At 35.2% G+C, this 26,529-nt stretch overlaps 1 long non-coding RNA gene across 1 annotated transcript in view; it reads left to right on the top strand.

Moving 5' to 3' along the window:
- Positions 1–25,777, top strand: part of LOC110257002 — a 42,700-nt gene extending 16,923 nt beyond the window's left edge. Inside the window, exons 2-4 of the long non-coding RNA XR_002339115.1 lie at positions 11,787–11,927; positions 13,683–13,744; positions 25,514–25,777. This is a non-coding gene — a long non-coding RNA (uncharacterized LOC110257002). The remainder of the gene's footprint in view (positions 1–11,786; positions 11,928–13,682; positions 13,745–25,513) is intronic.

Below are 26,529 nucleotides of genomic sequence, written 5' to 3'. Positions count from 1 at the left end.
TGGAAAGAAGCTGAAAGAATGATTCCTCTGAAATGACTAACCTTAAGAACTGGTTAAAAGAAGAATGTAAATTGATGTGGCCCACTGTGGAAAACAGTATAGAGTACTCAAAAAGTTAAAAACAAACTACCATATGATTGAGCAATTCCATTCCTGAGTGTTTATCTGAAGAAAAGGAAAACACTAAAAATTTGAAAAAAAAAATATGCACCCCTGTGTTCATCACAGCATTGTTTACAATAGCCAAGATATGAAAAAAACCTGTGTCCATCAACAGATGAAAGAATAAAGATGTGGTATCTATCTATCTATCTATCCATCCATCTATCTATCTATCTACCTATCTATCTGTAATATATATTGAACATTACTCAGCCATGAAAAGAATGCAATCTTGACATTTATGACAACATGGATGGACTTAGGGGTTATTATGCCAAGTGAAATAAGTCATACAAAGACAAATACTCTGTTACCACTTATACGTGGAATCTAAAAAACAAAACAAATGAATAAACTTAACAAAACAGAAACAGTCGTAGATACAGAGAGCAAACAGATGGTTCATAGGGGACTGAGCGGGAGGAGGAAAAAAATAGATGAGGGGGACTAAGAGATACAAACTTTCAGTTACAAAACCACTGAGTCACAGATAGGAAACATACACTGTGGGAATGTAGTCAGTAATCACGTAATATCTTTATATTGTGACAGATGGTAACTAGACTTACCGTGATCATTTTGTAATACATAGAAAAATATTGAATCACTATGTTGTGTACCAGGAACTAATATAGTGTTATAGGTCAGTTATACTTCAGAAACAAACAAGCAAGATCAGATTTGTGGCTACCAGATGCAGAGAGTAGGTGGAGGTGGAATCGGTTGAAGATAGTCAAAAGGTACAAACTTTCAGTTATAAAGATAAATAAGTACTAGGGATTTATTTTTCAACATGGTAAATATAAATAGCACTGCTGTGTGTTATATATGAAAGTTAAAACAATAAACCTTAGGAGTTCTCATAACAAGGAAAAATGATTTTTTTCTATTTTTTAAATTTTGTATCTATATTATATGATGAATGTTCACAAACTTTGTTGTGGTAATCATTTCATGATGTAGATAAGCCAAACCATTATGCTATATACCTTTAACTTATACAGTGCTGCATGTCAATTATATCTTAATAAAACTGGAAGGAAAAAAAAAAACTATCTGAAGATAACATTTAAAAAAGAGAAAGAAAACAGTGCTACGTAGCATAAGGTTGTCCTTACACGGTACTATACTTTTTCTATAGGATGACCTTGGGCAAATTATCCAACACCTATAAATCTGTTTTACTATTTGAAAAAATAGGAATAATGATACCAATCTTTATGATCTTCTGAGGTTTAAAGATAACATGTGTATAGCATGTAACACCCTGGCCTAGCATTTAGTGTTTGTTTATGAATAATACATATTTGTACATTACTAGCAGTTAGGATATGGCTTTGGATGCTATAACAGAACCCTAAGGGCAAGATCTGAAATTGTACATATCACATCCTCTCACATGGCAGAATTTAGTTGCATGCCTACACCAACCTTCAAAGGAGTTTTGGAAAAGTAGACTCTATGCTGAGTAGTCATCAGCCAACCATAATCTGGATGCCACATTATAATAGAAAAATGGAAAATGGATATTTAGGAACAACTGGTCATCTCTCCTTTAAGGTGTTAGTTACTACTTAATGTGGAAAGGACAGGCAGACAATAGACTGGCATAGAGATTGATAACTACAGACAGATGGCATTTTTTTGTTGTTGTTGTTTGGGTTTTTGGTTTCTGTTTTTTCTTTTTTTCTTTTTCCTTTTTTGATTGAGAACTGCATGCAAAAGTTTCCCAGACCAGAGATCCAACCCATGCCACAGCTGTGGCGCAAGCCACAGCAGGGACAACACCAGATTTTTAACCGCTGAGCCACCAGGAAATTCCAGATGGCTTTTTTCTTAAGTTTTCAAGAAGATTTGACTCATTCATTCTTTTGTCAAATGACTTTTAATCACTATCAAATGTTCTTTATGGACATGAGATGTTGGAGTATAATAAAGTAGAATATAATGTCCTTTTCTTTAAGAAGGTTGTAACCTAGATGGGAGAGACACAAGAAACAACTAGAAAATATTTTTTAGTAATAGGTAAACAAGTGTTGACAATATTATAGAATTTTGAACCAGTTCCCCTGAAAAAGTAAGCCACAAACATCTGTAATGTAAAAGTGATTAGGAATGATGGACATTGTTTTAAGACAAGAGACACAGTGTATCATTAGAATTTGACCTGTTAAAAGAACACATACCACCTTGCACAGAGTGAATTTTAAATGAGTTGATGAAGGCATTTGCCCTAGGCAACTTGTTAAAAGTTCTCAGCATGCAGGTGCTTCAGCGGTTCTGGAGCAGTCTGTTACCATTCCAGAGTAAAATGTGCTGTAGGATCCACCTATTTGATCGACATAAGAGCAGAAATTTCTCCGAAAGAATGACTCTTTCCTATTCTTAAGGAAATTTAAGAGCAATGGTTAAAAAGAAAAAAAAAAGACATAATTTCCAAATATTTTTACCTCAAGCAAATGAAATTGAGTGGTAATTGTATTGTGTATTTCTCTTGTTAATTTTGCTTCTCAGACACTATTTCATTATGGATATGAGAAAGGAAGATTATTTATTCAAAAATGCGCTAAGGAGTGAAAAGAGAAGAATAAGATCTATATGTTATTTATACTCCAGGTGCTCATATAACTTTGAATTAATCCCAAATATTTATGATCAGGTAGAATTAATGATGGACTTTTAAAATGAAATTTATATTTACACAAAGAAAAAAGTCTTTAACAGAAGTCCTACAAGGATAATAAAATTATATAAATTGAAAAGGTATACAAATATATTTAATGAATTGGGAATTCATGTTTGATTCAGGATATACCCAAGTCTAGGTTAATTTGACCCTTTAACAGTGGTGTTTTCCTTAAAGCAACAATCAGCAATTGAAACAGATAGTTTTCTATATATCAGATCAAGATCTATTTCTGTTGTAGGAAATTTAATGGCCTAATACTATAGTTCAGAAAATCTTATTTTATTTATTATGAAAAATAAATATCTGGTTCAGGAAGTTAGAGTGGTCAAATACTTAAAAATCCTTTCACTACGTAGTTACCTTCTAGATTTCCAGTGAGAGGTTGTTCTTTACTGGGCAGTCACAGGAAACATAGTTGAAGAAATACTTGTGTGTTATTGATCAGTATAATATCTGAAATTATATTAGATGAAAATCTACTAGTAGCTTAAATATAAACCTAAAAAATTTCCTTGTTAACATGTGTGGCTTTCTAACATGATTTGGTTTCCAGAAAATACAAACTAACGATAACCCCCCAAACAGATCCTTTCATTGCCATCTCTTTTACCCACAAAAAATCAAAATCCTGTGTCCTGTGCAATTTCAAAAGTAGAAATGCCCTGGTTTTAAAATGTGTATATTTCATTTATTAAAAAAATGCAATAAAAAACTATGAAAGTATGATGTAAAAAGGAAATAGTTAATATTCCAAATCCTAATTAACATTCCAGAGGTTAAAAACAATAATCTAATATTCTTCTCCTTTATATTGCTTCTCTATTAACATAAACTGAATGCTATTTTCATATATAAATCTTTATATCTTTTTAATGAAATACTCAATTTTCATGTACATCTTCATATTTTCAGACAAAAAACTTCTAATTGCACAGTGATTTACATAAGGAAAATTGTGCAACCTGATTTGTTTCTCAAGTTTTCTATAGTTATCCTCTTATATAGAATAACTATATATATCCACACATTTCATTTAGTGTGTAGCCTGCAGCAAAGCTAATAACTCAGCGGTGGTCTTAGAAAGGTGATGAAATTTCCCAGCAGTGTTGTAAGCTAGTGCAATAACATCCAGAGATGGGTGCATAGGATTGCTTTCTGATTCTGGTGAAGACGAGTCTACATATGAGATTTCCACATGATATAACCTTAATCTACAAAACTCCCATACATTCAAACATCGGCCTAGCCGTAAGATGTAAATAGTTTGTGGTGTACCTTTCTAATAATAATAATGATTTTTTTCCTTTGGATTAAGAGTGTGTCCCTTATTTTTTTCCTAAATTAATTTCCCTAATATTTTGAAGAATATATTATTAAGGTAAAATTTATCATCCAAGCATTTTAATCATCTACAATATTTCATATATCTAATAACATTGGAAGAATCTTCCATTAGCTCTTAGAAGCCTACTTTTATAATCAATTAATTACATTTTTATGTCTTTATGCAACTGTGTTACTTTTCACAGAAAAATTGAAACTAAAAGCATGCCTGCTTTGAGGCATAACTCTCCCAGACTTCAGACAATACTACAAAGCTACAGTAATCAAGACAGTGTGGTATTGGGACAAAAACTGACATATATAGTATCAATGAAACAGAATAGGGAGCCCAGAAATAAAACCAAACACCTATGGTCAATTAATGTTTGACAAAGGAGACAAGAATACAAAATGGGGAAAAACCAGTCTGTTCAGCAAGTTGTGCCAGGAAAACTGGACAGATGCACGCAAATCAATGAAACTAGAACACACCCTCACAGCATGCACAAAAATAAACTCAAAATGTCTTAAACACTTAAACATAAATCTTGCAAATTATGCAACCAACAAGAGCTTAATCTCCAAAAATAAAAAAAAAAAAAACCTCATGAAACTCAACAACAAAACAACAGATAACCAATTCAAAAAATGGGCAGAAGACCTAAATAGACATTTCTCCAAAGAAGATATACAGATGGCCAGTAGGCACATGAAAAAAATGCTCAACATTCCTAATCACTAGAGAAATGTAACTCAAAACTAAAATGAGGTACCCCATCACACCAGTTCAGAATGGCCATCATTAATAAGTCAACAAATAACAAATGCTGGAGAGGGTGTGGAGAAAAGGGAACCCTCCTACACTGTTGATGGTAATATAAATTGGTACAACTACTATGGAGAACTGTATGGACGTTCCTCAGAAAACTGAATATAGAACTACCATATATCCAGCAATCCCACTCCTGGGCATATACCCATCTGGACAAAACTAGAATTCAAAAAAATACACGTACCCATATGTTCATTGCAGCACTATTCACAATAGCCAAGACATGGAAACAACCCAAATGTCCATTGACAAATGAATGGATTAAGAAGGTGTGGTACATATATACAATCAAATACTACTCAGCCGTAAAAAAAAGAACAAAATAATGCCATTTGCAGCAACATGGTTGCAACTAGAGATTCTCATACCAAGTGAAGTAAATCAGAATGAAAAAGACAAATACCATATGATATAACATATATGTGGAATCTAAAATATGGCACAGATGAATATCTACAAATCAGAAACATATTCACAGATATAAAGAACAGACATGTGGATGCTAAGGGGGAGGGGGAGAGAGTGGGATGGACAATGTGTTTGGGGTTGATAGGTGCAAACTATAACATTTAGAATGGGTAAGCAATGAGGTCCTACTATACAGCACAGGGAGCTATATCCGATCTCTTAGGATAGAACATTGTGGAATATAATATGAGAAAAAGAATGTGTGTGTATATGTAAAGCATATGAAATATATATATTAAGCACATTCATATATATGTTTACACACACACACATATATATATATATGACTGGGTCACTTTGCTGTATAGCAGAAATTGGCACAACATTGTAAATCAACTATAATAAAAAATATGATACAAATGAACTTATTTACAAACAGAAACAGACTCACAGACATAGAAAGCAAACTCATGGTTACCAAAGGAGATGGGTGGGGGATAAATTAGGAGTTTGGGATTAGCAGATACAAACAATTATATATAAAATATGTCCTAATGTATAGCACAAGGGACAATATTCAGTATCTTGTAACAAACTATAATGGAAAAGAAAAAAATAAAAGCATGCATGCTTTAAAATGAGAAATATAGCTGAAAACCAGTGTTAGAAATAGGTACAACATCCTAACATTAATGTTGAAAATACACTGTAAGCTAAAAACAATGTAGATAAACATACACATAAAATGGTATATTTACACTACAGAATATTGCACAGCATTTAAAAACTTAGGAATATTAATGTTATGAGAAAATGTTGACAATACAAAATACAGTGAAAAAAATAAGCTCTGCTCAAAGCAAATGTAATAACTTTTTTAATTAAAAAAGGGGAAATGGTAGTTTTACAATGGAGAAGCTGGACAGAAATCATCCAGTGTTCTACTATAATGAGACAAATCAAAATGTATGTCATTGTCATCTGACTGGACGTAGCAAGGACTCACATCCCTTCTCTGACCTACCTGCAAATCATTCATAATTGGATATTGTCATGATGAAACCTCAGGCAAACCCAAATTGAGGAACACTCAATAACCTGACTAGCCTGTAATCTTCAAGTGTCCAGGTCAAGAACATGAAGGAAATGTCGAGGAAGTATTACAAATCTAAGGCAACTAAGGAAAATGACAAATCCAACACAAGATTCTAGACTTGGATTCTTTTGCTATACAGAATATTATGGCAAAACTTAAATGGCATCTGAAGACTACATGGCAGTAATAATCTGTTAACTTCCTGTTTTCATGACTAAATCACAGTCCTTCAGGAAAATACCCTTTTTTATTGGAAACAGCATTGCTTTGGAGGAATGACAGAGCATCACATTGCCATCTACTCTGAAATGGCTCTGGAGGAATGTAAGTTCCATTTGCTCTTCCTGCAGCTTTTTTGTAAGCCTGAAATGGGTTGCAGTAATACATACATTTTAAAAAATTAATAATCATATGCAACCTGGTTGCTTGAATAACAAAATCTGATTAAGTTTTCATCCTTCTACTCAGTACTTGTTTATCAGGTACCCTTCATATATAAATATATAAATATGAATATCTATATATTTATATTTTATGTATGTTTATATAAAATAAAGGTTAACAACTGTAAGTGTAAGGAGCTACTACTTTGGGGTCCTGAAAAGAGCAAATCCAAGAAGAAGCCTTATATAGGTTAAGGCAGGCTCCATAGGACAATTTCCAACAGGAATCTACAAGAGCCATCTGCCTGAATTCAAGTCTTCATCCAACAACAAATTACACTGTGGGAAAAAGTAAAGCCTTCCTTCCCTCATTTATTTCCTTTCCTACCTGATTGAAAATAGAACATCCTTGGGGTTCCCTGGTGGTTCAGTGGGTTAAGGATCCGGTGTTGCCACTGCTGTGGCATGAGTTCAGTCCCTCTCCTGGGGAACTTCCGTGTGGCAAGAAAAGGAAAGGGAAGGAAAGGAGAAGGGAAGGATAAAATAAAGCCTTCTTTTTCCTTTGAGGAAAATCTCTATTTTCACTCACAACTGTAATCTAGGCTACATTTCCAAGGAAGGGTTATCATTTATATTTTCTTCTCTAAAACTTACTACATTTCTTGAGTTTTCAACTCTGAGATTACGTACATTTACATTCATAAAAATTTTATTTAGAATAGATTAACCATCTATTAAATTTGAACACACTATTCAATAAATGGTGGCAATAGCTTTGTAACTTACCCTACCACAGTAATTGCATTTTTTTTTTTTTTTTTTTGTCTTTTGTCTTTTTTTGAAGGCCGCACCTAGGACAAATGGAGATTCCCAGGCTAGGGGGTCTAAGCAGAACTGTTGCTGCTGGCCTATGCCAGCACCACAGCAACGCTAGATCTGAGCTGTGTCTGTGACCTACGCCACAGCTTACGGCAACGCTGGATCCTTAACCCACTGAGCGAGGCCATGGATCAAACCCGCAACCTCATGGTTCCTAGTCAGATTCATTTCTGCTGAGCCACAATGGGAACTCCAGTAATCACATTCTTAAAACATGTAACTACCACCAGGTACTTTCATTACTGACATATTTTTTTCGAGATAACTTGTTGAACATTTCTGCTTTGTTTAAACCTCATAAATAATAATTCAGCGTATTCTCTCAGCAAAAAGTCCAAAGCATTTGAGAAATTTCCATTGACTTCTAAAAATATGCCTTTATTTATTTACTTATCTTTTATCTTTTTAGAGCCACAATGGCGGCATATGAAGGTTCTCAGGCTAGGGGTTTAATCGGAGCTGTAGCTGCCAGCCTACAACAGAGCCACAGCAATGCCAGATCCGAGCCGCATCTGCGACCTACACCACAGTTCATGGCAATGCTGGATTCTTAACCCATTGAGCGAGGCCAGGGATTGAACCCGCAACCTCATGGTTCCTAGTTGGATTCATTTCTACTGCACCAAGATGGGAACTCCAAATATGCCTTTATTTAGAATTTTACTGCTTTATGCTATGCATGACCTACAGCCATGTGGAGTCTTGGCCTACACATTTTTTTTTTTAAATGGGGGCTGTGATGTGGTGACTCCCATAGCTACATGATGCAGATAGTGATGCTAAGATTCAGAGATAGACCATAATCTATCATGATCAGCCATCCAACCAGAGCTAAGGTGAGCCAAGAGTAGGAATAGGAGTGAGTTTCCATGGGTAAGATTCCCCATGTCCAATCCACGTTCCAGAAAAATGCGGTAGTGGTGTGACATGTCCTAGCCTGAGGAGACTGTTCAGTATCAGGCCACTCTGAAAAGGGCAACAGTTTCAGAATCTTCTGTCAATACAGAGACCCCAGTCATCCCTAGACCCTTAATCTCACTAAGGCAAATAAATATCTGGGCCAGTATGATATTCTTGAGGCAATTACTTTGCAGTTGTGCCTTAGAGTGTAACTTTTAGTTGAAGTTCCATCTTTAAAGTAATCTCTATGGGAGTTCCTCTCGTGGCTCAGTGGTTAATGAATCCGACTAGGAACCATGAGGTTGCAGTTTCTATCCCTGGTCTTGCTCAGTGGGTTAAGGATCTGGCGTTGACTCAGCTCAGATCTGGCATTGCTGTGGCTCTGGCGTAGGACAGTGGCTACAGCTCCAACTGGACCCCTGGTGTGGGAACCACCATATGCCACAAATGCAGTCCCAGAAAAGACAAAGAGACAAAAAAAAAAAAAACTTAAAAATAAAGTAATCTCTGTAGCAATGTAGCAACACCTTGAGAACCCATTTTTTTTTAAAACCATCTTAACCTTTTTAAAGTGTGCAATTCAGCAGTATAGGTATATTTACATGGTTGTGAAACAGATATCCCAAACTTTTTCATCTCACAAATCTGAAACTCTATTCCCAGTAAACGTCTTTGCTTTTTTCCATCCCTGGTAACCATTATTCCACTTTCTGTTTCTATGAATTTATCTATTTTAGCTATCTCATATAAGTGGAATCATAGAGTGTTTGTCAAGTTGTGGTTGGCCTATTTTAATGAGGATAACGTCCTCAAGGAGGTTCATCCATGTTGTAGGATATGACAGAATTTACTTCATTTGTCAAGGTGAAGAATATTACATTGTGTGTGTGTGTGTATAAAATTTATTTTCTTTATCCATTCATCCATCAATCAGTAGACATTGAGGTTGTTTCCATACCTTCACTATTGTGAGCAGTGCTGCTATGAACACGGATGTAGAAATATTTCTCTGAGACTGCTATTTTTTAGATCTATCATGGTCCAACCCTAGAGCTAGGTAAAGTTTTCCAAACTGCATGGCATTGGAGGATGATAGCAAGATTTAAGGAAGAAGCATATGATGATATTGACCTCAGGTTCCTGACACTTACCTGAAGGCTTATGATGGGAGGTGGAGGCATTTGCAGTAGAGTAGCACGCAGTGAAGTTAAAGAAGTTGAGTATGGCTAGAATGTAGCATATGAGATCAGAAGTGTGAGGACTGGCAAAGAAAGTAATTTTAAGGAATTGAGCAACTTATCCTTTTGCTTATTCTTTAGCAAAAGGAAGCTGCTAAAGATTTTAAAGCTGAGTGATAATAGTCAAAAGGAAGATAATTCTAGCTATAGTGTAAAAAATGTCTTGGAAAGGTGTTCCACCTAGCTGATGGGATAGAGAGGAGATAGATGTGTGGATGAAGTGATTGAAAAGGTTAAGAAGATTCTCAGGATCTGTGTAGTACAGCTAGAAAAATTTCAGCCATGAGTTAGGAAATAAGAATATCACCTGGATTAAAGAAAAAGAATGTGCTAAAATTGGAAATACTGTGTTCCTTTGTTTGTGGGATTTTAGGAGAAAAATCAGGAATCTAAGTATGAATTTGGGAATTAGTAGCATGCAGAAAGAAATGAGGTTACGTATGAGAGAGGGAACCTTAAGGAATACAAGCATTTAAGCAGTAGACCTAAAACATGAACCTAAAAAGACAGGGAAAGAGTAGCCAGGTATGTGAGACACCTGGATAATGTGGCAACAAAGAATCTGAGGAAAAAGAATAAAAAAGAAAAATCAGGAAATACTATAAGTAATCAACTAAGATAAGTGTGGAAATTGCCTTTTGGATTCAGAGAAGAGGAAAAGAGATTTCTAGCCACCTTGGTGAATTGTTTCCACTGAAGCTCCACATGACGGATGACTGCCTTGTGTTGAAGGAGTGCATTATTCATTGAAGAAAGACTCCATTTTCATGAACTCAGTGGTGAAGGCAGGAGAGAGGGGGTTGGGATGGACAAAGATGTAAAGTTGAGCTAGGGACTTTATTTCATGAAGATAGAAGAGACAAGCAAATAACGTTAAGTCAGTATAACAGCACTTTGTAATCACTAGCCTGGAAGGCACTAAACATGGCTCAGGAAGTGTACAAACAGATCAAAATGAATTAGTGTTCAGGATTTTATACTCCCTTGTGTTCCATACTGTCAATGTAACCTATTGCATTTTCCAAAGATAACGCTTCTCCTCTATCCAGATTTCCCTCCCAGAGAGGTGCTAGCCGAGGAGCATTGCTATGCTTCTTGAGAAGCAATGCCACAGTACTCCTGCAAGCAAAGAGCCTTCATCTCTGTGAATGTAAAAGAAAAAAGCCTCAAGGCCCAGCACAGGCCCTGTCAGCAATGCCTTGCCCAACAAAATATGGCAGTTTGATCTCTCAATCAGTCATTCCTCAGAAAAACTACATCATAAATAACTACAAGGAATACTTCCCCCTTGGATAGAAAGATAATTCTGCAAGGGTAAAGGAAACCACTGCCTTCCCTGGTGTCTTTAGAGACATTTGCATCATTCTATGTCTGTGTTTCTCGATGGTACTAGGCATTTGTATTAAGAGAACAAATAACCAGCATTCCTGGATTATATTGACACAATACCAGAGCACAGTAGGTCGAAAAAAGAAGCTTGTTCTAGGAGTTCCCATTGTGGCTCATCACATTAAGACCCAACTAGTATCCGTGAGGATACAGGGTTCAATCCCTGGCCTCGCTCAGTGGGTTAAGGATCTGGCATTGCCATGTGCTGTGGCATAGGCCAGCAGGTGCAGCTCCTATTCAACCCCTAGCCTAGGAACTTCCATATGCTGCAGGTATGGCTTGAAAAAAAAAGAGAGAGAGAGAGAGAGGGAGGGAGGGAGAGAGAGAGAGAGAGAGAGAGAGAGAGAGAAAGAAAGAGAGAAAGAAAAAGAGAAAGAAAGAAAGAAAGAAAGAAAGAAAGAAAGAGCAAGCAAGCTTGTTCTAAAGGCTCTGAATGACTGTTAAATTCCCTTACTCCCTTTTTAGTTCCACCTTCCATGTTTTACAGGGTAATATCAATGCACTTTGCTTCATGTTCAAGAAACTGGGCTGCAGACTACCATCTAATGTTTTCTCTAGCTACATGCAGGAATCCTTCAACCCATCTGGTCTACCATACTAGCACTTTGCCTTTGCACTTGCATTTATGGTAAGTCCTCTCCATTCTCCTCCTTGTTCTCCAACCTCCTCTAGATGGCCCCACTATCTCTTTCATACCATCTTAACACTCCACCTGGTGTCATTCTCTTAATTCCTTATAATTCATATTTTTATATCAACTTTATAAAAATTTGGGAATTTAATATAGCTTCCTATTATATTCCATGTATTTATTCAACAGATATTTATTGAGGAGTTATAGGGGCCTATAGTGTGAAGAAAATGTTCTTGCTTTCTTGGAACTACACTTATAGTGGGAGAAATAAAAGAAAAATTACATAATTACTATTCAAATTCATATCTTTTGATGTGATCCCCATAGCTCAACAGAGACAATATAAGACAATGTGCTGTACTAAATAGAGCATTGACCTTGGAGTTATGCACACTTAAATCAGGTCTCAACTCTCTGTGAAATCGGCTAAGCCAACTAACTTCTCTGTGGCTCCCTTTTTTCTGGTGAAATGAACTCATTACTGTCTACTTCTTAGGTTTCTTGAGAGGATTAAATAAATGTAACATGTAAAATTTTCTTACACTAAGTGATTGCTCATTAAATATGTACTGAAAAAATGAATGATTCTTTAGGTCTGTGTAAAATGATTAAGGTGGCATATATATATATATATATATATATATATATGAAAATGAGACTTAATGAGAACAGATAAATTTGCTTTCAAAAACTAAAGAAAACAGAAAAAATAGGCCTGGATAAAATATGACAGGAATTCCTGCCATGGTGCAATGAGATCAGCGACATCTGTGCAGCACCAGAACGCAGGTTCAATCCCTGATCCAGCACATTGGGTTAAAGGTTCTGGTTGCCGCAGCAGCAGCATAGATTACGATGTGGCTTGGATCCAGTCCCTGGCCTGGGAACTTCATACACTGTGGGGTGGCCAAAAAAAGAAAAAAAAATGTTGTGCAAAAAAATCTAAAAAGAATGATGAATAGCTCTCATTTTCTTTTTTTATTGAGAGCTTACTATGTACCTGGCACTGGGATGAGGAATTTAATTATATCACCTCATGTTGCTCTCAAAACCAGTCTGTGAATAACTTTACTTTACCAGTATCAAATTAAGGCTTTGAAAGGCAAGTAACAGGGCTAATCATTTTCAGATCTGCTTGTATATGCTTTACTGCCCAGACTACCAACCATGACATAGCAAGAGATTTTTCAACATATGTACAAGAATAAACTGCACCAAAGTTGCAACTCTGACTTATTGTTTTTGCATCCTCTATGCTTGACTGAAAGCTCAGTAAGTGTTTAATAAATAAAAGAGTAAAGTTTTGCATCAAAATAAATGTTCAAATCAAAGTAGTCTTGGAAAGTCCTTTGTGTATTTCAAGTATTCCAATGCTGTTTATTTTTCAAACTCTCAGTGGACAGTTTCTTCACAATTTGTGTAATTTTTTTTCCATTTGTGAAATTGGGGCATTCTCATCTTCTAAAAGTGGATGCGATTTCTGAAGATGATCAAAACTCATTCAAGGCCAAAGCTGGAAATGAAGCGTGCGAGCACATTGAATACAACTATTGTGGCCTTACTGTGAAGTCACACAACAGATTCTCCCTCTAAGAGGAATATAGATAAAAGAGTTGCAGCAAATCCTCGTTTGCTGTGGTGCATATGGCCTCTCACTGCACTCAGTTGTTTGATAGATTTGATTGATGTAAAAAAGCAGGCTGTAGAAGGAGTCCAATTTACCTCCATCTCTATTTTCTATCCCTTTAGAGGAAATGCCTGATGGGCACTACTAGCAGATATATCTCGAGATACCACCTTCATCTGACATTGTGAGTTTTAACACTTTGCATTTGCAGAGTGATTTGTTATTTTAACATAGTCTGTAGCTAGTTAACTTCAAAGAACCCTGAAGGTACAGTTCTTGGTATTCACACTTCACTTTTTTCTCCTAAACACCACAAGGACTTTTCACTCCCATACTGTTTTTGTCACATCATTCTAATCTTGGGAAGTAACTCTCTTTGTGGGTTTTGGCATTTTTTTTTTTTTGGCAAACTCTATTCATTTTTATTCCCTATTTGTGTTATTTTCAACTTGATGTCAGGTTTTAAATATTAAAACATCATGTTCAGAAAAGCCTGTTTCGCCACATGGAAGTCAACACACATCACAGTCCCGCGGCCATACCAGAAAGAATGAGAGAAGAGATACACTAACATGGTTACATAATTCAAAAATTAAAAAATTCTTCACATAGCAATAAACATCAGAGGCAAAGGTAAAAGGGAAATAAACTGATAAAATCATTTGGCAATTTTACATGATATTGTCGGTTATAATACTTTGCACTTGTCTAGCAATTTATGGATTTAACACAACATAACTAGATAATTGCTATTAAAATTCATATATTTTGACTCCCAACTAAACAGAGGACTTTTGAAGACAATGTGTTACCAGGTAGAACATAGGCTTTGGATATAGACACACCTAATTCCAGTCTCTATTCTGTGTGAAACAGGCTGAGCCAATTAACTTCTCTGTAACCCCATCTCTTCTGAAATGAAGCTATTATTATCTATTTCTTAGTTTTTAATATAATATAAATAGTATCACTTGTATTTAGAATTTTTTTAAAAAGTCAACTCACAGAAACAGAGTAGAAAACTGGTTGCCAGGGATTAGGGGTGAAGAACAAGTTAGTACATAGGTACAGACTTCTCATTATTAGATGAATAAGATCTGAGGGTCTAATGTATAACATGGTGACTATAGTTAATAACACTGTATTGTACAATTTAAATTTGCTAAGTAGCACACCTTAAATGTTCTCACCAAAAACAAAAACAAACAACAAATGTGTGAGGGGGTGATATGTTTGTTAATTCCATGCAGGAGGGACTCCTATCACAGTGTTTCCATATATCAAATAATCATGTAATAGACTTTAAGTGTCTTACCTTTTTATTTGTCAATTATCCCTCAATGAAGATAGATAGACAGATCATGCACTAGAAAGAATGATTATAGCAAGGATTAAAATATCAAAGATGCTTAAGTGCATGAGTTATTATTATTACTACCAATAATAATAGTAAATAAACTAGTTTGCCACTACTAGAGGTTGCCAGGATCCCATATCATAACTCTGATGATTAATAAAGGCATTTCATTGCAACTTTCTCTAGCATTATTTGTGTAACAAGTGACAGAATTTATTCATATTATATTTTTTCCTTGAAAAAGAAAACTAGGGACCCATACTGAAATCCCATTAGGATTTTCTTTTGTATTATTTGGAATATAAAGCATAAAGCATCTGTCATTAAAGACATAAAAACAAAAAACAGGAACCAAATTGGTTCCTAACAGGGGATTTAAACAAGCAATTTGCAGATCTTATCCATTCTCAGTGCTTATATGCAATTGCATTTTGAGAAAGACATAAAGACCATGCCAAAGAGGTTTACAAGCATGATCTGTAATCTGCTAGGGCTGCACTTCACCAAGAAGGAAAAATAATTCCATGGTGGTGTCAAAAATTTCAGGTCCTATTCAAAGATCACATCTACCTATCCTCCATAACAATAGCCTAGCAGGAAATTCATATGCTGAAATTCTAACCTCAAGTACTTCACAGTGTCACAGTGTTTGGAGATAGGTTTGTCGCAGAGGTGTTTAATGTAAGGTGGCTAGTGTGTACTTTAATCCAGTATGACTGATGTCTTTATAAGAATAGGATGATTTGGACAAAGATTTGGGCAGAGGGAAGATGATGTGAAAACACAGAGAAAATACAACCATCTATGGGCTGAGGAGGAAGGCACAGAAAAGATTGTTCCTTTATATCCCTCAGAAGGAATCAGCCCTGCCGACATCTTGATCTTAGACTTCTAGCCTCTAGAACCATGAGAATATAAATGTATGTTGTTTAAGCCACCCAGTCTGTGGTACCTTCTTATGGCAGCTCTAGTAAATTAATGCAAGGGCTGAGTCACATCTTAGTCCAAAAGGCAATTTCTTGACAGTCATGATTAATGTCTGGAACCTTGGCATTAATACCTAGAACCTTGGGATAGAATCTACATGAAAGATGAAACTAGATATTCATGTAGGAGCCATAAGGAGAAAATTATGTAATTATACAAAGTAGATGTAGATATGAAACACAGAAGGAAATCATTTAGTGATAAAACCACATGTTACAGATATTTTCTGTTTATGCAGATATATTTTTCCTGGAAACTTCAGGAGGATTTTGCTATCTTTATATGAAAAAAAGCTAGTTACCACATTCATCAAAAGAAGGACTTTATCTCATGCCATTTCCAAACAGAAAGCTCAACACATTTTAACTAAAATTAACTGGTGCAAATATGTATTTACTTTTGTAATTGCCCTTAAATGTATTATTCATTTCAGAAGCTTTAAGATAAAATTGGAGTGAGTCATCCAAAACATATAATAGAAGAGACTAGAGCTGTGTGCCTTTTCCCACTAGGAGAATCTGTACCAGGAGAAAGCAATTGTTTGATGATGTGTGGGACACAAGCAGATCTATTTGTATTCTTCCCTTTGAAATAGTCCTTGTATATACATTTTTATACCATACAGCTCAAGGGCTGGTGATTATCTCTTTAAAGGAACTGCTAACCATTTCAGGAAATTGTTGAATATAATATCCGAAAATGATTTCAGAGTGTGAAAACATTTTATACACTTTGCAAATCAAATGCATTCGGCTGGAAGGGACTAGCTTATATTGCTGGATCTATTTTGCATGTTTTTAATACTTAAGAGTTAGATAGTTTAATCTTTGGTTTCTTAGATAGGATGCAGGTGCAATTACACTGATATACCTCGGTAAGTGTCCTCCCTTAACTTAATGTGAATTTTCAAGTTTGCCACATGACATGACATTTTCTGCTGATGGCAGAAATAGTGAGAAAATTATTAGGTCTTTTTCTTTTAGGTATTTTCTGCTTATAGTTATACCTAGAGTTAAAAAACATAAAAGGTTCACTTGGAATTGAGCCAAAAAAAAGGAAAAAGGAAAACAGTAAAATTGCAAGCAAAAATCTCTTACAAATTTGGGCTTGAAGCCAGTTTTAGAGTAATACCCTAATTAATTCATTTTGCTGACAAAGGAAAAACCCAAACATGGGAAAAACCAACAGATATGCATAGCCATTAGCGTACGGTCACTGGTTCTATAGAAAAGCACCCAAGTGACTTGGTGGACCTCATCACAAGCCTGTGATATATAAACTTGGGGCTGGATCCTATTTACCTATAAATTACATTATTTAAAAATACACAATTCTGGGGAGTATATGAGTAATCTCTGTACCCTCCTCTCATTTTGCTATGAACTTAAAACTGCTCTAAATAGTTAAGACTTAAAATGTTGTTTTAAGTACACAGCTCTACTATATAAAAGACAATGTTAGGAGCATGAAACTTACAGACTAGGAGAAAATATTTGCAAAACACAAATATAATAAAGGACCAGTAACCAAAAGATACAAAGAAATGTTAAAATTCAACAATAAGAAGGAGTTCCTATTGTGGCTTGGTGGGAATGAACCCACCTAGCATCCGAAAGCATTGTATACGTGATCACTGGCCCTGCTCTGTGGATTAAGGATTTGGCATTGCCGTGAGCTGTGGTATAGGTCACAGATGCAGCTCAGATCTGGCATTGCTATGTCTGTGGCATAAGCTGGCAGCTATAGCTCTGATTAGACCCCAGCCTGGGAATTTCTATATGCCACGGGTATGGCCCTAAAAAGAAAAGAAAAAATTCAACAATAAGAAAACAAACAACTCAATTTAAAAATGAACAGATTTGAACAGACACCTCACCAAAGAAGAAATATATATGGTAAATAAGCATACGAAAAGATCCTCAACATCATATGTCATTAGAAATTTTCATATTAAAATAGCAATGGAATACTCCTACACATCTATCAGAATGGCAAACATCCAGAACATTAACAACACCAAATGCTGGTAAGAATGTAGAACAATAGCTACTCTTACTCATTGTTGTTGGGAAAGTTTGGGAGACAGTTGACAGTTTCTTACAGAACTAAATATACTTTTACCATAGGATTTAGTAATTATGCTTCTTGGCGTTCACCCCAAATTGTTGAAAATTTGTGTCCACACAAAAACGTGTACTGAAATTTTACAGCAACATTATTCATAATTGCCGAAATTTCAGAGATCCCATTGTGGCTCAGCAGGTTAAGAACCTGACTAATATCCATGAGGATGCAGGTTTGATCCCTGGCCTCGCTTAGTGGGTTAAGTATCTGGTGGTCGTAAGCTATGTGGCTCAGATCTGGTGTTGTTGTGGCTGTGGCACAGGCCCCAGCTGCAGCTCCAGTTCAACACCTAGCCTGGGAACTTCCATATGCCACAGGTGCGGCCATAACAAGAAAAAAAAATTATAATAATTGCCAAAATTAGAAAGGTGTCCTTCAAAAGGTTAGTGGATAAACAAGCTGTGGTATATCTGGACAATGGAATATTCACCAATAAAAAGAAATGAGCTACAAAACTATAAAACAAACAAACCAACAACATGAAAGAACCCTAAATACACATTACTAAGTGAAAGAAGCCAGTCTGAAAAGGCAACATACTGTATGATTCCAATTATATGACATTTTGGAAAAGGCAAAACTATGAGGACAGGGGGAAAAAACCAATGATTGCCAAGAGTTCGAAGAGACAGGGGAAGGATTAAATAGGCAGAGCACAGAGGATTTCTAAGGCCATGTAACTACTCTCCATGATGCTGTAAGGATGAATACATGTCATTATACATTTGACAAAGCCTATATAATGAACAACACAAAGAGTAAACCCTAATGTAAACTATGGACTTTAGTTCATAATAATGCACCAATATTAGCTTGTCAGTGTAGCTGATATGCTTCACTATTGCAAAATGTTAATAATGGCGAAAAATGTATATGGGTGGTGGCGGGTGGTATAAGGGTACTTTACTTTCTGCTCAATTTTTCTGTAATTCTAAAACTGCTTAAAAATTAAAGTGTAATAATTTTTTAAAACTACATAGGATCATTAGAACATTGAAAGAAATACTTTTTAAGATTGAGACTGAACACTACTGTCATGTTCTTTGTGGGAAATTAAATAATGTCAACTGGATTTTGTGCCAAGATTCCTATCCATTTCTACTTAGTAGGCCTCAGCAATAATAGCACTCAGCAATGAAGGGAATGTATCTTGTTTTCCAGGCATTTTCATATGTTCCAGCTTCTTTGTTTCCATACTGTTAGGAAAACAATGACAGGATCTTCTAATAAAATGACAACATAAATATACAGTGCTTTTAGTTGTGGTTAATCTTTATGAGCAACAGGGAGAGAAGAAAATAATTTTACTTTAACTCCTGCATAATATTCACTTATTCATTTGGACATTTATGAAGTTTCCACACTGAGTCTGCACACTTATGTCTCATGTCCTTACAAAACATCATTGTAAACTCTTACCCTATCTTCTTTTCTATGACTTTTTTTTATTAGTAGTACATATTTTCTTATTTACCTTTTCTAACTTTCAACCTAATTAAAATCATCAAGCACTACTTAAATACCCACTATAAGACCCCATACTAGGCATTATAAATGATTCAAAAGCAGATAGAAATGTATCTTTATCCTCAAGTGCAATACAATATTGCAAGAAGACAAATATACATATATATCACCTAGTATAATAAATACTGGTGAACTCCCCCACTTAACATTTAGAGGAAAAACAAAGTGGGATAAAAGTAAGCATGTATATGGATTACATGACAAAAAAGTGGGATGGGATCACTGAGTAGGTGGCATAGAAACTGGACAAAGTGTTTTGAAAAAATAGTTGTAAAGGGTTAGGTAACTTCAGGAAGTGAGAAGGAAATGACTAACAGGATAAATTTATTTTGCCACTCTGTAATTCTTTAAATGAGTGAGTGAATATGCATCTTTGTTTAGAACTAAGTGTGGACCATATATTTTTTTATTATTAATTTTGTCCTTGGTTAAATTTGGGTCCTAGGAATATGCCAGCATCACATACCAGACTAAGAAAATTTCTACCTTTTTCTATCATCTGGAATTTTAAATAACACTGGAATTAACTTTGCTTGAAAGTTTGATAGAACTTTCCTTTCAAGTTAACTGAGCCAATTTCCATAATTATAGATCAAGCTAGAATACTTTTAAAATGTCTTCTGATTTTGGCTTCTTAAGCTTGACATATTTTATTCTATTTTTGATACTTTGCATTTTCTTAGAAATTATTCATTTGATCTAAAAATATAAAGTTCCAAATAAATTGGTATAATATTCAAAATAAGATTCTCTAATCTTTTTTTCAAGTAACCATATAAGCATTGTATTTCTTCTCCTCATCTCAATTATTTTTTTAATGTCTTCCCCCCACCCACTGCTTTTGCTTTAATTAATTAACTTTGCTATTTGCATATTTATAATTGTCTATTTTCTATTTCATTCATTTCTGCTTTTCCCCATACTAATTTAGATGTTCTACTTTCTTAGGATTTATTCTTATGCTTTTATTAGTTTGTTAAATTGAAAACTTAGTTTGCATACTTTCATCCTTTTTCTTTTCAAAAAATCTATTTAAAGCTGGATGATTTCTTCTCAGTATCAGTTTGATCACACTCCATAATTATTAAATTCTAGTCCAATCCCAGTTATCTGTAATTAAATAGCTTGGAGTTTTGAATTTGATAAACTCTATAAAACAGTATTTTTAAATATATTTTAAATATAGTGCATAAATTTTATTTTTATTATCTATTTGTCATTGATTATATACCAATTTCACAATAGACAATAGTGATTGCATAATTTGGGGGACTGATGGATGAGATGCATTTATGGCTTAATACAGGGTCAATTTCTGTGATTGTTCATTCCTTTTTGAAAATAACATGCAATCCCTGTAGGATGTTTGTTTTTATGAATGCTTATGCTTCTTAATTATGACTAAACTATGATTTAAATCCATAATTTACTTATTTAATTTTTCTCTATTTGATCTGTCCAATGCCTAGAAACTTTTTAAGTTTTCTAGCCTGATCACTTTGATTTCATATTCTTATATTTTCATCAGTTTCTATTTCAGATATTTCAAACTCGTAATGCATATAAGTTGATAACTTTGATACTTTGTTATTAAATTTTTACGTTCTATCAAAATGAAATAGGTCTCTGGACTTTTAAATGCTTTTGATATCAAACCCTATGTTATGAAATAATATAGTCAAATCTGCTACTTTTAAGTATTTGCGAGGGCCTAATTTTTCTTCTCATTTTTGTTTTTCTCATTCTTGCTCCCTCACTCTCTCACCATGTCTTTTTTCCCTTTCATAAAATAATAAAACTTGTGACAAAAATAAAATTATGCTAAAAGGAAAATGAAAGATTAATTTCCTTTTTAAAAAACTAACCAGGAGTTCCTGTTGTGGTGCAGTGGAAATGAATCTGACTAGGAACCATGAGGTTGGGGGTTTGATCCCTGGCTTCCCTCAGTGGGTTAAGGATCCGGTGTTGGCCGTGAGCTGTGGTGTAGGTCGCAGATGTGTCTTGGATCCTGCATTGCTATGGCCATGGTGTACGCCAACAGCTGTAGCTCGGATTTGACCCCTTGCCTGGGAACCTCCATATGCTGTGGGAGTGGCCCTAAAAAGAAAAAAAAAATTAACCAAAATCTTCTCTCTCTTAAATTATTTTTTTTTCTTTTTACTGTCGCACCTAGGGTATATGGAAGTTCCCAGGTTGAATGAGAGCTGCAGCTGTAGCCTATACCACAGCCACGGCAACACCAGATCCAAGCCACATCTGCGACCTACATTGTAGCTTGCAGCAACACCATATCCTTACCCATGAGTGAGGCCAGGGATCAAACTTGCATCCTCATAAAGATAATGTTGGGTCCTTAACCCACTGATGCACAATGGGAACTTATCTATCTTAATTTTTTTTAAATTAAGATAGATCATAAATCTATATTTTATCCAAGAATTGTGATTTCAGAAGCATTGTAGCTATAAATTAAACCTTATTCTAAATAAAGGTCATTTTACATGAAATCATCTAATTATATTTGGATTTTTTTTTCTATCCTGATCAGATTCTAAGATCCAAATTTGTCAATTCTCTCACCTCTACTCTGTAGAAAACAGACATGCATATTTTAATATTACAAATTTATAGTGAGCCTAAATGGAAAGGAAAAAAGTTGATCATTTTAAAAATTCAAACTTTATTTTTAAAAACAGGGGAAAGGAACTGAAATGTCAAGACAATAACAAAGAGCCATAAACTAACAGACCTGAGCACTATTTGGGACTGGTTTCCTCTCTCAAGAGGGTTTGCTGCCCCCTGTCGGTCTTTGCAGAAGTAGGATGCAAACAAAACAAAACAAAAAACACACAAAGCCTTTGAAAAGCAAACCTAAAAGGGCTTGATTGTAAAATATTTCAAAGGGCACTTTATAAGGTGTATAAAATAACCTTTGTAGAGGGATCCATGAGGCTCTAAAGCTACTCCACTCTCCAGTCCCCAGGGAGAAAGCGGGCATGAAGTATCCTGTCTTATGAATTGCCTCATTTTCTTATCTGATCGCACCTGCAGATGGAGGCTCCCTAACAATAACAACCATCTACATGGTCTGCACAAATTAGACTGTGTGATATAAATCCCATACAAAACTGCACAAGAAAAGCATCTCATGTTGAAAGACGATTAAATAACTTTACAGGGCATACAAAGACCAGTATAAGAAATAGGAGAAGTAGCAAGTAAAAGAGAAGTTAATAAGGCCAAAGCAAGGATTGGCCCAAAAAGAGATAAGAACACCAAAGGGAAAATATGATTTAAGGAGTTCTTGTGTGGCTCAGTGGATTAGGGATCCTGCATTGTCACTGCAGTGGCTCGGGTCACCACTCTGATGCAGGTTCAGTCCCTGGCCCTGGAACTTCCACATGCCAGAGGTGCAGCCAAAAAATAAAATAAAATAAAAATTTTAAAATTAAAAATCAGAGTTCCCATTGTGGCTCAGTGGGTTAAAAACCTGACCAGTATCCATGCATTAAAGATCCAGCATTGCTACAAGCTGTTGTGTAGGTCACAGATGCAGTTTGGGTCTGGCATTGCTGTGTCTATGGCATAGGCTAGCAGCTGCAGCTCCAATTTGACCCCTAGCCTGGGAACTTCCATACATCACAGGTGTGGCTGTAAAAAAGAAAAAATGAAATTTTGAATTTAAAAACAAGATAATATAATTTTTAAAAAAGAGTTCCCTAATCTGCATAACAGTTCACTTGTTGAACAAGGAACAGACACCCGGCAAGGAGAGGTCATAAAGTCGGGCCACTGGGTCTATTGTTACATCCTGAAAGGAATTCCAGGAGGCCTGTTTGCAGGCTGGGTCACTGAGACAGTTCCCTATACATTGATACTCCCCAATTTATCCTTACACTAAAACAGTATTAACTAAGGTGACTTTAATTATGATTTTTCCTTCCATGTGAAATGAAAAGTCCTATTTTATATAATCTAATTTACATCTATAAAGATATTGCTGATTAGTGTGTGTCACAGGGAACTAAATAAGATTGTGAAAAAACATTATATATATATAATACACAAATTCTATATATGTATACACAAATTCTATATATATAATTTATCCCAAAGAAAAGCACAAAATGGCAAAGGAAGACTCTCAGGGCTTCTAGAAACCTATTCAATTTTTATAATGTACATTTTCATCAAAAAGTAATCATTGCTGAGACACAAGATTACCTTTTAGAAAAAAAAAAAAGCAATCTGTGGCATTAACCCCTATACAGTGGTACGTTCACCTGTTACTGTTACCTGAGTCTGATAAGATAAACATAAATCGCCATCTCTTGACAACCTTTTTTGTCATTGTCTCTGTGACGTTTTGCTGCACAGTCCTAAGTGACACTAATATCAACAGTTTCCTACTCAACAATAAAATTATCTAGTAGAACATGAAACTAATTGACAGCTTTTTTTTCTAACCTATTACTGCTGGAGGCTAGAATTTTAATAAATATTTCTATGCTGATATCAGTATAGTTTTATCGAACACAAGCATCTAGGAGTTTTCTTTGCCAGGGGAAGATTCTATGCATGACTCTTTCTATGCCATCACATTGGCTCTGGAGAACCACATTCCTGCCTGTGGACTTGAAGAAAAACATGAAATGCTAGTTCCTTAACTCGGCGATTTGGCATGCAAACAGCTCCCTGAGAAGTGCAAACTATTCCTGAACACATAAATACCCATGTTTCTCAGCCTTCTTTCCTGCTTCCTTTTTTATTTTTAGCTTTCACTGAAGTTCTGTATTTCACTTATTTACCTTATTTAATGTTTGTCTCCCACACCAGTATATAAACTCAGTGGTGGAAGGGCTTTATTTTTGTTTACTACTGTACTCCTGGATCCTAGAAATGTGACCACAACATATTTGGAGCTTACCAAATGGTTGTTGAGTAAGTAAGTTGAATACATGAATCTATAAATTATAACCATATGTTACATATTATCTATAATATGGCATATGTTATCTGCCATTAAATATATATTTTTAGGAGTTCCCGTCGTGGTGCAGTGGTTAACGAATCCGACTGGGAACCGTGGGGTTGCGGGTTCGGTCCCTGCCTTTGCTCAGTGTGTTAACGATCCGGCGTTGCTGTGAGCTGTGGTGTAGGTTGCAGATCCCGCGTTGCTGTGGCTCTGGCGTAGGCCGGTGGCTGCAGCTCCAGTTGGACCCCTAGCCTGGGAACCTCCATATGCCATGGGAGCAGTCCAAGAAATAGCAAAAAAAAAGACAAAAAAAATATATATATATATTTTTTTAAAGGGAGGTATTATTTCCTGGAGTCATCACTTTAGTTTAACCACATTACATTAAGACTGTGGCTTAAAATTTAAAAATGTGCCTTAAATATTTTTCATGAAAGTACTTTCAAAAAACTAAATCTGTGGCCTTCAATTGATTCTGGTATTGAAATGACTACAAAGAACTAGAACTTGTGCCAAGATTCATGCTCTAACGACCAAGAAAATATACTTTTCACTGGAAATATACAATGGACAGATATAGTGATTTGACAGTGTTATTCTAGATGAAGATCTTTGTAATTCTCATGAGTCCTTCTCAAAATATATAAAATTATTAGTGGGTTTACCTTAAATTCTTCAGTAGAAATCACATTTTTGAGATTCTTATCCTATAATTGTCCCATATTGAGTAGTCACATCTTAAGTGCAGACAGGTTCATGTTCAAATCCTAGCAGCTCATACAGTAAAAATTAACTTACTAGAAGTGAAGGTTACAAACCTTCACCTTCTAGAAATGAAGGCTACAGACTTGGAAAAGTACCCAATCTCACTAAAACTCATTTCTAAACTTCAAAGTAGATTGTGTAACAATACTAGTGTTACGCACCAGTTCTTCTCTCATTTTGGTATGTACTCAGATTATTTTTTTCTTCTCCTAAAATAGATCAGGACCATACAACTGGCCCTTACCAAGTGGCTATGAGCATAAGCTGCCTTGACAAACAAGGAGTCCTGCTTAAGATGATGTTGCACAAGACAACAAAGTCTCCCACAGGAGGGACCTGAGTGATTCTGTATAGCAGAACTTTCCATCCACTAACCCAAGCTGTGAGGCACTACAAGCAAGAGATAAAATTTTGCGTATTAAGCCAATGGGAGTTACATTTAATCTGTAATTGAGATGTAATAAAATAATATATATTTATAAAACCGGTATTTAGCTCATAAGATTATTGAGTTATCTCTAATACATTTAAAGGAATAGGCTCCATGACTGCCTAGCATTTTTGAAAGTTTGTGATTTATAATTACCATTATTATCATTATCATTATTATTAAATCTTTATTCACTTAATTCTTTTATAGTGGGCTCAAGAACATAGGGGAAGAGAGAAGAAATTATATTATATAAGGAAAAGTCAATGTAAAAAAGGAAAAAAAGGATGCAACTAGAGATTTTCATGTTAAGTGAAGTAAGTCAGAAAGAGAGACAAACACCACATGATATCATTACAGGTGAAATCTAAATATGCCACAAATGGACCTATCTATAAAACAGAAATGGTCTCACAGACATAGAGAACAGACTTATTGCCAAGGGGGCTGGGGAAGGAAGTGGGATGGGTAGGCAGTTTGATATTGGTAGGTACAAACTATTACATTTAGAATGGATAAGCAGTGAAGTCCTACTCTGTAGAACAGGGAACTATATCCAGTCTCTTGGGATAGAACACAATGGAAGATAGTATAAGAAAAAAATATGTATATGTATGACTGGGTCACTTTGCTGTACAGCAGAAATTGGCACAACATTGTAAATCAACTACACCTTTATAAAAAAGAATTATAGATGAACAAATTAAATATAGTATTTATAATAGCATCAAAAACAAAAAAGGAAATTAAACTGGTCATAATATTTATAATGATGAAGATGATATACATCACCAAAGTATTAGC

Source organism: Sus scrofa, chromosome 1 (genome assembly GCF_000003025.6).
Source record: "Sus scrofa isolate TJ Tabasco breed Duroc chromosome 1, Sscrofa11.1, whole genome shotgun sequence".
Classification (NCBI taxonomy): domain Eukaryota; kingdom Metazoa; phylum Chordata; class Mammalia; order Artiodactyla; family Suidae; genus Sus; species Sus scrofa.
This window is presented reverse-complemented; position numbering and strand designations above follow the sequence as displayed.